Here is a 12,960-nt window from a genome sequence, read left to right on the forward strand (position 1 = left end):
TTTAATTTTTCAAATATAAAGTTATATTAAATTGTTGAATATGCTTTAAAAAAGACATGTATTTCCCTACCGCGAGACCCAAGACACCACTGATGATATGCCTCTCTGAGATTTTACACTGGAATAAGTAAAATCCCCTAGCATAGTGGTTCTGAAACCTGGCTTCCCATTAGAATGCTTGGGAAGCTTGAAAGAATGTCTAGGCCCCACTCCAGGGACTCTGATTTAACTGCTCTAAAGGGTGGGCTCAGGAAAACACAGATAATTCTAATGTGTAGCCAAGTTTAGGAACTATTGAGCTAGCACCACCAGCATTTTAATGTTAGGTAAAGCATTAAAATTTGCCTTAAAAGGTAGGGTTGCCAGATTTAGCAAATAAAAATACAAGACACCAAGTTGAATTTGAATTTCAGATAAATGACAAATAATGACAAATGACAAATATGACAAATAATTTTTTTGTATAAGTATATCCCATGCAATATTTGGGACATATTTTTACTAAAAATTATTTGTTGTTTAACTGGGCATCTTGCATTTTATTTGACAACCCTATTTTTAGGGAGAATCCCCATAGTTTAGAGAATGTATTTTCCTTTTCCTGGTTTTATTCATACTCAAATTCATACTGTTTTTTGTGCTCTTGTTCCACTGAAAAGGTATCTGAAATCAAGGGTTCGTGATTACACCCTCCCAGAAATTTCTACAGGAGAAAGCCTTATACATCCAAAGAAGCCAACGTTTCAGCTAACTATAGATTTCTCAATGTCTAACCCCTTCTACTTTTGCATACTCTGGTTGGTGGCTTATCCAGCCAACTTTATAACCATTTTGCTAGTTTCTTCTTTGAAATAAATCAACCCATAAGTCAATTTTCCTAGCTTAGAACAAGAAACTATTCCAAAAAGCTCTTTTTGGAAGAACTATGGGAGACCTAAGAACAAAGCATTGTAGCTGAAGAGGGAGGAACATGTGATGGGATACAGAGAAAGCATGTGCTATATTGGCTTTGTCAAATGGGAGCAAAGTGATTGTAAACCAAGATTTCATCAATAATGCATTATTATTTTGAAGACATTAGAAGTAACTAAGTGTTTACAAGCTTTATGACAGTTCTGACATTTTAATGGGCCCTTAAATGAAGTGAATTATTAAAAAGCATACTTTGGATGAGGTCATGGACTCTTTAAGTTTAGGAATCAATAGAAATAGACTGTGCATGCCAATATGGCTACAGCTATGCCAGTAATTTGTGCTGTTGGGTTATCATATTATAATGGAACAATGAGAACTCACCTTCTTCCCATTACTGCCCACCCCCTCTAACATTCATCGAGAAGATCTGATACAGAACAGGGATCCAATACTGAAAGCCTCATCTGTTTCAGTTCTCATATGGAAAATACCCCTATATATTGATCCTCCATTAAGCCATTAGGCTGAAAATAACAAGAAGAAAGATAAAAATAACAAGAAGATAGAGATGGTATCTTCTGTCTCTTCCTGTCTTTCTCTTAGTGATCTGATCTTTTTTTTTTGGTTTTGCTTTTTTTTTTTTTTTTGGCCTGACAGCAAACATCTGGATGGCTCCAAACATCAAGAGTGTTACTAGTATTTTAAAACTTAAAAAAAATTGGGAGATTGGGATTGGCATATATACACTAATATGTATAAAGTAGATAACAAATAAGAACATGCTGTATAAAAAATAAATAATATTAAATTAAAAATAAATAAAATAGAACATAGAAAAGGAAGACTTTTCTTCAAATGGAATATTCTGTGCAAGACAAATCTGTATGTAATACAGATTAAAAAAGCAGAGCTTTTCATTTGAAGAGGGGGCCAGAACCAAGCTCTGTTTGCTCAATTCTTCCTACCCTCATCTGAGGTATTTCTGCAGAACCCTTAGGGTTCTATGGAGCTCATAGAATCTATGAAAACCACTTATATAGACCATCTGATTTATTTTAAGTTTTTATTTAGCTTCAGGTTGTTTGAGTATTTGCAATAATTGAGATGGTTGTTAATAGGGCCAACCATTGTTCATCTGTGACAGGATCTGTAGAACATGGCAGCTTAGGGCTCTTACTATAAAATCTTGTCAGGGTGCTCAGTTTTCAATGTATTGTTGGAGATAAAGAGATGTTGAGAGATTTGCATTGAAGGGCAGTAGCAAATGCCACTTGTCATTCATTGTAACTCACCCTCTTGAATTGGAGGCTGTAAGTGCTTAGGGTTTTGTACTTGTATCTGAGAAAGAAGGTAAAGAGCCCTGAGCACAGAGGCATTTGGAATGTGGGAGAGAAACAGTTATGCGAACTCTTGGTGCGGTGAAGACTGAGGTTCCTGCTAAGAGGGAGGTTCACGGAGTACCCTCTCCTAGATATGCACTGGCTTTTGACACTTTCACAGTTCAGGAATCAGGTTCTTAAACCTGAACTGCAATTTTTAAATGGTATGAGAGAAATAAGTGAGCAAGGAGGAAAATATCAAAGAGGTTTTAAAATTTAGGATGCCTTCAGCTGAAAATAACAGAAAAGACATCTAAAAGAAGCTTAAAAGTAGGAATATGTATTCTCTCATAGAGCATGTTCTTAGGTAGACAATTCTGGAGTTGATTAATTCCGTGGCTCAACATCATCTAGAATCCAAGTCTTACCATTTGTCTGCTCCGCCATCTCTAGTATTTGTACTCTGACCTATCCTCTCATGATTACCAGGTGCCTGACATGTTCCAGGCATCACATACAGGTGGCCACTTTGATGGAAAGGTCTCTGTCTGTCAGTGAGAAAAAGCTATTTCCAGAGCTCCCGCCTGCCCCCTGATTTCCCCTTGCATATCATTGGCCAACACAGCAAGACAAGCCCAAGCCTAAAACAATCACAGAAAAAGAAAATAATTGTCTTGGGCCAATCATGACTCACCACCTGGGGCTGGGGAGGAGCCCAGTGCTCCGGAAGCACTTGTTTTTTCTGTGGGTATCAAGAAAAAAGCGAAGAAATTTCAATCAATATCATCTACCACAGGTCCCAGGTTTGTCACTCTTTGCCATTTTTGGGGGGGGCACACTCAGTGGAGATCACTCAGTGATCTCCAGTGAGCCCTAGAAATATTGTAAAAATTTAAAGCCAAACTACACTGAACTATTTTTTTTTAATTAATTAATTTATTTATGGCTGTATTGGGTCTTCGTTTCTGTGCGAGGGCTTTCTCTAGTTGTGGCAAGCGGGGGCCACTCTTCATTGCAGTGCGCGGGCCTCTCACTATCGCGGCCTCTCTTGTTGCCGAGCACAGGCTCCAGACGTGTAGGCTCAGTAATCGTGGCTCACGGGCCCAGTTGCTCCGCGGCATGTGGGATCTTCCCAGACCAGGGCTCGAACCCGTGTCCCCTGCATTGGCAGGCAGATTCTCAACCACTGCGCCACCAGGGAAGCCCCTGTGAACTATTTTTAATTAAAAAAATGAATAAGCTGAAAAACAATTTCAAAAAAATAATCTATATTTACAGTATACACTAAAACTCCATATGGATTTGAGGTAAATACAAAAACACAATACAAAAAACAAAACAAAACACCTCTTCATAAGTTCTAGAGAAACTAGAAGAAAATAGCAGTTCATATCAGGAAAAATGAACTCTCTTAGCTTTGCAGCAATAGAAAGTAATAGAAGAAATAACATAAAAGTATTGATATATTTGAATGTAAAAAATCATGGATTTTTGTATAATGAGAAAGCAAACTAATAAAACTGGACAACTGGCTGGAAAAACATTTTAATCAAAGATTACAAAAGGTTAATAGTTCTAATCTGTAATTTTACTTTCAAATTTATAAGAAAAAGTATGCATTAAGACTAGAATAAGCACAAAATACAGGAGGAGATAATTCACAAGAGGGGAAACAAATAGTAATTAAACATACAAAAAACCCATACAACCTCATTAGATATGAAAAATGCAAATGAAAGCAAACTTGAGATGCAATTTTGTACCTCCTAGAAAAACTTTAAAAGATTATAATACAATTATTGTTGTAGTATAGCTGATACACCTGTTCATTGCTGAGAAATTGATATATCGTTTTGAAAAAGTAAATATGACGATATGTAATGAGAGCCACAAAAATGTTCATAATCTTTTTATCATAATTTAAATATAGAAAGTTTATTCTAACCAAATAAGCCAAGAGAAGCAAGAAGCTGTATATTCAAAGATATTTACTGCCCTAAAAGCTCTACTAGAAAAAGCTAGAAACCACTGAAATGTGCAATATATGGAAATGGTTTAATAAATTATGTTCAAATATTATTATGTGAGACATATTAATAAGGGAAATATTCCTGATAAAACATGAGAAAATGGCAGAAGTCAGAATTATATTTGCATTATAATAACAATTATATAAAGCATTTCCATGTGGAAGATAATATACAAAAATGGAAACCATATTAGGAGGATGAGCTATTGGTATATATTAATTGTACAAAATATTTCTTTAATGTAGCTGTATTAGTCATCTATTTCTATGTAATAAAATAGTGGCTTAAAACAACAAGCATTTTGAATTTCTCAGTTTCTGTGATCAGAAATATGTGAGCAGCTTAGCTGGGTGATTCTGGCTCAAGGTCCCTCACAAGGCTGCCGTCATCTGAGACTTGACAGAGGCTGGAAGATCTGCTTCCAAGCTCACGTACGTGGCTCTTGACAGGAGGCCTCAGTTCCTTGTTCTGTGGGTCTCTCCATAAAGTTTCTTGAGTGTCCTCATGGACACTTCTCCCAGAGTAAGTGATGGAAGGGGGCAGAGGAAGGAAGGAAGGAAGAAAAGATGGAGGAGGAGATAGCAGTGCCTTTTCTGACGTGGCTGTCCAGTCATCCACCATCATTTGCATTGTATTCTGTTTGTCAGAATTGAGTCTCTAAGTGTAGCCCACACTCAGAGGGAAAGGAAATAGGCTCCACTTTTTGAAAGGAGGCATGTCAAAACATTTGTGAACATATTTAAAATCGCCACAGCTATTAAGATTTCATTAACAATATGCTGAAACAGAAAAGTGGATGACCCATTTAACATGTATGAGGTATGTGTGTTGAGTGGGGGAAGTATTAAAAAAAAAAGCAGACGAAGTGACCTATCATGATGAAATTAAAAAGCCAAAGAAAACAGACTGTACTCCCAGGTGAAGGTAATGAATTCTGTCACTGTTGTGGCTGGAGCAGTGGTATTGCTGGTTTACCCCTCACTTGGGTCCAGAGGGATGGAGGGATGGTGTCTAGCCGGCAGATGTCAAGAAATTTCCTTTCTTTCTAACAACACTGCACAGGGTAAGCATAACATTTTCTCAGCCACCTCTGAGGGGCCTTGTCTTCCTGAAAGCTCTGGTTGTTAGGTGTATATTTCATCTAAATGAACAATTACCTCTGAGCCATCACAATGCATTTGGAATTCAATTTTTAAAAAAAAAAAACACAGAACATGAGCTATGGTCAGTAATTACTAAACGCACATGGAAAAATGAAAAACAAATGCCAGTTAGTGCTAAAGCTACAGTTAAGTAGACCAGAGCATCCTGCTTGAATTCTGAAGTATTTTCATTCGTTATACTCAGCTTTCAATTTTCTTGGGGACTGGGGACTAGACACACCATTGGGCTGTTTTTCAGGCTCTGTTTTCCTCCTGCCCAACTTTTGGTGACTCTGAGTGTTTCTGGGTCTTCTATTAGACAGCAGGTGGGAAATGTGATATTAATAATGATGATGATGACGATGAGAATAAAACTCCATGGTGTCTCTGAGGGTAGGTTGGAGAGCTTTCAATGGACTTTTGAAAGGTTGTTTAATCCTAGGAGTCAACGTTATCTAGTGAACAGAGCATAGACTTTGGAATTGGAATGACCTGATTCCTTGCTTTGTCACTTCATTCATTCGATAAAGGTTTATTGTGCCAGACATTGTGATGGATGCCAGGGAGATAGCAATGAAGAAGATGTGGCACCACCTTCAAAGAGTTTGGTCCAGTGGAGAATACAGACAAGAAAAAAGGCAGCTAAGTCCAAGGTGCTAATAGGAAGGCACTTACCCACTCTTGGTGGTGGGAGTTTCTAAGTCAGGAAAGATTTCAAAGAAGAGCAAACATTTACATTGAGCTGAAGAGAGGAGAAGGAAGAACAGGTGCAAGGATCTGGAAATAAGAGTGAGCACTGACATACCGTGCATTTGAAAGTAGCTCTGGATGGTTGAGTGGCAGACATTGCTGGTTGGCTGACCCGAGAGTCATTTCTATCTTTTTTCTTTTCCACCTTCCATCATAGAGGCCTCTCTTGCAGCTAATGATGGCTATCTGATACAGTTCTGGACAATGAGATATTAGCACAGTTTGCTGAAGTGAATCTGGAAAAGTTTTTGTTTTCAGGATTAAGGAGGAAAACTTGGCTGGCATAGACTTTTGCCCTTCCTCCTCCTCCTTGCTTTGAATGCTGATAGGATGCTTACAAGAACATCTACCATTTGTGACCATGAAGTAACAACACAACATATTGGAATACTGTGAAGAGGAAAAACAGAAGGAGCCTGGGTTCTTGCCGACATCATGGAGTTATTGTGGCAGCCCTGCATTTCCTACCAAGACTTCTTAGGTGAAAAAAATAAAATTCTGTTTAAGCCACTAGATACCACATTTCTAACTGATAGACAATGCAGCATCAGATTGGAGTTTGAGCCAAGAAAAAAGATGAAGTTGAAGTTGTAAACCATGTTAAGAAATTTAAGCTCTATCTCATGGGCAGTTGGAAACCTTTGGCAAACAACTTAATTTCTCTGAGCCTCAGTTTCCTCATCTGTAAAACAGGAATAATAGTGTCTGCCATGTGGCTTGTGAAGATTAAATGAGATAATGTACGTAAAATGCCACATAGTGTTGGCACTTAATAGGCAACTTAATAATCTACAGCTGTTTCGATGATGATACCAATAATGAAGAAGAAAAAAAATGTCAATTATCTGTGCAACCCTGAAGTGGCAGACCTAGTATGCAACTGCTTTGTTTTCTGTGGCTTTTTTGTTCATTTATTCATTCATTCTCCAAATAAATGTTAAACAATGATTGTGTGTCAGGTACTATGTTAGGCCAGGACTGAAATGAGCCTTGCTCTCATAGAATTTAACATTCTAGAGAGAGGAGACAAAAACAAGAAAGCAAACTGGGAAACAAGGTAATTTCAGCTGTGATTGACTTGCTATCTGGGTTGTGTAGTAACTTGGTGACAGAGAGCTACTTCTTGGAAGTGGGTCTCTCATAGGCAGAGAAAAGAGTTCCTAATGAATCTAAAAATACCAAAGAATCTAAAAACGCCAAGGGAAACCCGTGCTAAAATGAATGTGCTTCCTTAAATAGCATTATTAGATGGTATGGAGTATAGATTGAGGAGAGAGGAAGGTTACAGAGAGAGAGAGAAAAAGCAGGGGTGCCCTGAGCAGCCCTTTCATTAGACTGTTTCTTGGGCCCTTAGTGAGGTTCCTTCTCTGTCCTGAACACAGACCACAGTCCAGTGGCACTCCCTGGCCATGGAGCCCAACTATACATTAACCTGCAGGAAGTAGTTAGCATTTTATAGGAAAATAGGGATAATTTTTATGGAGTGTTAGTGTGGGCTCTGGAATTAGACTGTCTGGGCTGAATCTGAACCCAAACCCTTAACAGCTGTGTGATCTTAAGAAAGTTTTTTAACCTTGCTAAGTCTCTATTTCCTAACTATACAAAGAGGAACAATAATACTAATTAACCTCCTAGGGTCAATTTGAAGATTGAATGAACTAACCTATTCAAAACGCCAGTGCATAGTAAGCATTCAATAGATCTTAGCTATTTTTGTTATTGTCAGTTTCACCAGTGGTAGAATCTGACCTATTATCTGACCCGTCAAACTCAGTCATCAGTTTGGGGAATTCACAATCTCTCTCTCTTTTTTAAAAAGGAATACCAATTATTTTTTAAAGGAAACTTTCTATTTTAATATGAATGATTTTATCCACTTAGATCTTATGAGGAGTCTCTGACGATTACTGGCAGTGGTTTGGTGCTTTCAGAAGAAAGTTCTCTATGCTGGGATATAAGTCGTTCAGCCCAGGAGACTTGGATTTACAGAGTAAGTGGGCTCCCCTTTAGCCCTCCACTGGGGTTTTCCTGAGAAACCAGGACATCTCACCATGGTCTGTGTGAATTGTCATTTCTACCTGCTGATTTCTTCTGTATAAGCTTGAATGCGGCCAGTGTCACTTTGCAGGGGCTTTCTCTCTGTTTAAAGTGAGAAAATATATTGATCAAATATTTATTGAGCACTTGCTATGTGCTGGCAGTGTTTTTCAGAGCACACAACATCTAACTCTTCTGGTACCTCTCCTAAAGAGGCTGTGGAACTTGGGTGGCCACTTGATAGTTGATGCAAAACTGCCTATAACTAGATGAGCAGCTGGTTTGCCTGTGAATGATCATTGGGTCCTGGAGGGCTAACCATCTTTCCTCAACTTCATCAATTGTTGAAAGATATCAGCCTTTCATTTAGTTAGGCAAATTTTCTTCCCCCTATGAGAGACTACTCTTGCGCAAACTTTCCTATTGTGACACCATGACTTTAAGATCCACCTTCTCCTTATTGGCAGCTCTATGAATCTTTGTTTTTATGGAGAATAACTTTTTCCTTCTGTACCTGAGCCATCATGTTGTTAGCTGGCTGTGAAAACCATTTTTTTGTGTGGGACCAGGGTGGGGCCAGGCAGGTGGACCAACCTGATTTCCTTTGTCTTGAGCTGGGAGGGAAAAACACCACTGTCATCTCTTTATGGGTTGGTCCTTCGCAAGAACAGGTTCTTGTGGACCTGATGTAAATACGAATCCTTAAAACTGAACAAATAATGGATTATAAAGGGAATCCCAAATAAACCAAAAGACAGTTTAAGGATTGGTATTCCTCAAGAGAAACCTCCCCGTTCTCAAAGCCATAGAAGGGGAGCAGATATTTTAACTCAGGAACGATTTCTACTGTGAACAACAGAAACCCCGACTACAGGCTCACTTTCCCCATGGAACAAGCTGGCATTATTAGCTTAGTGACTCAATGTTGTTAGAGCTGGCATCTCTAAGATTCTCTCGGTCTTTTGTTTTTGGTAGCAAAATGTCTGGACTCATGGCGTCATATCTGTGTTCAAGGCAGGAAGGAAAAAGGGGAGAAAAGGATAGTGCCAAACACATCTCTCTCACTTATTAGGAAAGGGAAACTTTCCCCAAAGGCCCCTGCCTGACTTCCCCTGACAGGTCATTACCAGGACTGGGTCACAAGGCTACCCCTCAGTGTAAGAATGTCTGGGAAAGCGGGCAGTGGGTGGTCATGACTGATTTACACAATCAAAATTCATTCCCTGGGATGGGGCCATATTTTCATCCCAATCAAAATTAAGGTTTCATTAGCCAGAAGGAGAAATAGATATTGTTTAGGCAGCTAACCACGTGTGCCCTGCAGCTCATTTTCCCCTTCATTTTTGTCATTGGGAGCCATGGGGAATGCGCCGTCCGGAAGCACTTCAGAGCACAACCCTTTCCAACTTTATTCCCACTGTGATCCAGAGCACAGCAGGAACCAGGAACACCCACCTCGTAAGTGGGGAAATGTTCTCATGTTATAGTTCCAGTCTTCAGGGGCACTACCTCCTCCAATTCACTTCTACGTGGAGACCAGCCTGCTTACCTCATTCCCCAACCTCCCTCTAAGCTCGGTTCCAAAACCCTTTGATGGCTGCAGAGCGAACAGCAGAGCCTTTCTGCCTGTCACAGTCACATATACCTTTTTGGGCTGAAAATAGACGGGAAACTGGGGTGTCAGTAATAGACGATTATTTCAGCCAACAGATGCTCTTTGTGTTTAAAATGAAAAGCAAAACAAAGCTCCAAACTCTAAACATTAGAGATCCAGAGGTAACGCCTGATGAGAGAATTTAAAGTTAGTATCACAGCTCTACCCAGCAGAGAGGAAACACAGGTTTCATCATTGGTAGCAGGTAAGTAGAGTGTCCACACATTGACTTTTTATTTCAGCCTTGTCTTATGTTAATGTTCTCTTGTCCTAGAATGTTCCCTCCCCCGGTAGCAGTAAATTAGAATTATGACCAGCTGGTTTGTCATCCTATTTCAGGGACTGGAGGTTGGAGGTAGTTGTGAGGAGGTGGGAGTACGACAGGCAGGGGATACTGAAGACAGAATTTGTCAACATGTGCTTCCAAGGGGCATCTCTTCACCAGGACCACACTTGCATCAGTGCAGGCGAGAGCTGCCATCTGCTGTGTGCTGCTCATGGTTGGCTGTTTGACAGTTATAAAAGCTTAAATTGGCATTTGCATTACCTTTCCAGAGTGGAGGTGGACCATGCATTCAGTATGAGAAAAACCTTCTCATGACCTAGGAAGGACTGTTAATCTTGACTCCTTTCATGGTAATTTCTCCCATGGGGCTGGACACTTCCCCTCAGGACAGAAGCATATTCATCTAAATTGAAATCTAAAAGGTGAGCTGTCGGCCTTACCCTCGATGACAAAGACCCAGACCCTACAGTGCTCTATTAGAAATGAGCAAAGGATTTGGGAGAATTCCCCAGCCAAGTGGTCTGTTCCTGTGTTTAAAAGCATAGGTGAAGTTTTCTTTCAGCATTTATGCTTTAACCAACCCACAAGTGTGTGAAAACACAAATTCTGGATTTTTAGTAAAGAAGGTTTGATTATTGTTAGGTCTTTCATACATTTAATGGAAAACATTAAGAAACATGGAACTTAGGCATTGCTTTTGGCTGCAGGTAGTTTTAAATGAAAAATGTGCTTGATGCTGTTTCCTTCCTTCCTTCATGATATGCTTATATGTTTGTTTTTAACTTACGGTGAGGAGAATAACTGAAACAAAATGACCGGAAGGCAAAAAAGACAAAAACAAAACCCCAAACAAAAAACCTAGTATCTTCTTGATTCTCATTTCTTTCAATTCCTTCAGCTAAGTTTTTCCTTATCTGCCTTGCAGGTGAAAACCCTAGAATGGCAGAAAGAAGAAATCCTCTTTCAGTAATTCCAGAAAAAATAGGTGTTTCCATCCTTGATGGAACTGACTAATTTCCCTCAGGGACCTTTGTGTCCCTGACTCAGCGTCCCTCAGGTCCCTGTGGGGTAGGTTTGTCAGCCCTGACCTGCTGCATGAGCTGATGATGCCCGGAGTAAAGGCCTGTTCAGCGTTCACAGGAAAGTCTGCCTCATGGGCTTTGTGGGAAAGGATGTTGTGGGTGGAAATTGTCAGTTTTAACCTTTCTAGGCTCTATTATCTTATTTCTATTGTATGTTATTTCCTGAAATGAGCTTTTACAAGTGTGGTTTCCAGAATCATTTTAACCTGATATTTTCATGGATAATCACTTTCACAGGAACCTTCTGTGGGGAAGTGCCTTCAGCTGCTGTGTGGTCTTGTCGTTATGGCATCGCAGTTCACAGATGAAGAAATTGAGGTGATCTTTTTTAGGGGGATTTATCTCCAATGTAAGGGCAAACATGCAGCAAGTATGAGTTGACGCTTGTGACACATGTCTCTTGTGTTTTAGGTTGTTATCTTTACCCTTGATATGGCCATGGATAATACCATTTTCTCAGCAATATTTTCTACCAAGCTGATTTAGAAAGAATCATAAACATTTTTTTCTTTCATCTTGCAAAGTAGGAATGTTGCTACTGTTGGGGCAATATAATTAAAAACCTAATCTTCTCCCAACCCAGAAAACCTCTCCACAAAAGTAGTAGAGACAGAAAACAGTTTTATTATTGAATAAACATTAAACCAGGATGTGATGTGTATTACAGGTAGTCCACTAAGAGACTGCAAAGACAGGAAGGAATTTCACTCCCTTACATAGCCAAGTAGATACTACCCACTCCATACATGTTCCAAGATAAACAATAGCTAGTCCTCAAGGAAGAGGACTCGATGGCGCCAGTTGTCACAAATCGTTCATCTTAACTTTATCTGGTAATTGGGGCGACCATCTGTGTTAGCTTGTTGGCTTGATCCAGAGGAAAACAAACCTCATGTCTTTATGACAGGAAGTAACTTTGCAAATTGGAGAAGGTCTCCCACTGAGGTTAGGCTCCGACCTTCCCACAGAAACTGGGAGGGAAAGGTGCTACCTTCCTAGATACTTACCTTTCAAAGAGATGACTCCCAGGTCCTCTGAGAAAGACATTCCTGGGTCCTAGAGCTGACAAATGTCCTATCTAGTTTTCAAAAGGATTTATATGCATCACAGAAGGAGAAAGTACTTAACAATTACAAGTTTTCTAAAGTGAATGCTCTGAGAAAAATGAGGGAGGAGAATTCTCTTCTATTATTTTCTGCAGGAAGAATTAAGCCTCTTATTAAAAAATTTTTTTGTTCTTACACTACTACTGACTCCAGTGAAAAATGCCAGCAGGCATTAGCCACAGGAGAGCTAACCACACTAACCACAGGACAGCCTCCAAGAGGAGAAGCCGTGCCTTCTAGGCTCTAGCATATGTTGGTCCTCCATCAGGAGGGCGTGACTGGCTGTGGACCTGTGAGCTGGACCCAGCCAGTTGGAGGCTCCTCACCCCTTCCTCCTTGGACTGTATGTTCTGCCCACCATTTGCATAGCTGAAGTCATTTCAAGCATGCAGCCTTCAGAGAGCAATGTGATGTTGAGACCACCTGGATGATACACGTGACTGAACCCACCTAAGGCCTTTATATATACCTTTAAGATTGCGTCTCCTAAAGCAAAGGAAATAAAAGCAAAAATAAATAAATGGGACCTAATTAAACTGAAAAGCTTTCACAAAGCAAAGGAAACCATTGACAAAATGAAAAGACAACCTACTGAATGGGAGAAAATATTTGCAAATAATATGACTGATAAGGGATTAA

This window comes from Balaenoptera musculus, chromosome 13 (assembly GCF_009873245.2).
Source record: "Balaenoptera musculus isolate JJ_BM4_2016_0621 chromosome 13, mBalMus1.pri.v3, whole genome shotgun sequence".
Taxonomy (NCBI): domain Eukaryota; kingdom Metazoa; phylum Chordata; class Mammalia; order Artiodactyla; family Balaenopteridae; genus Balaenoptera; species Balaenoptera musculus.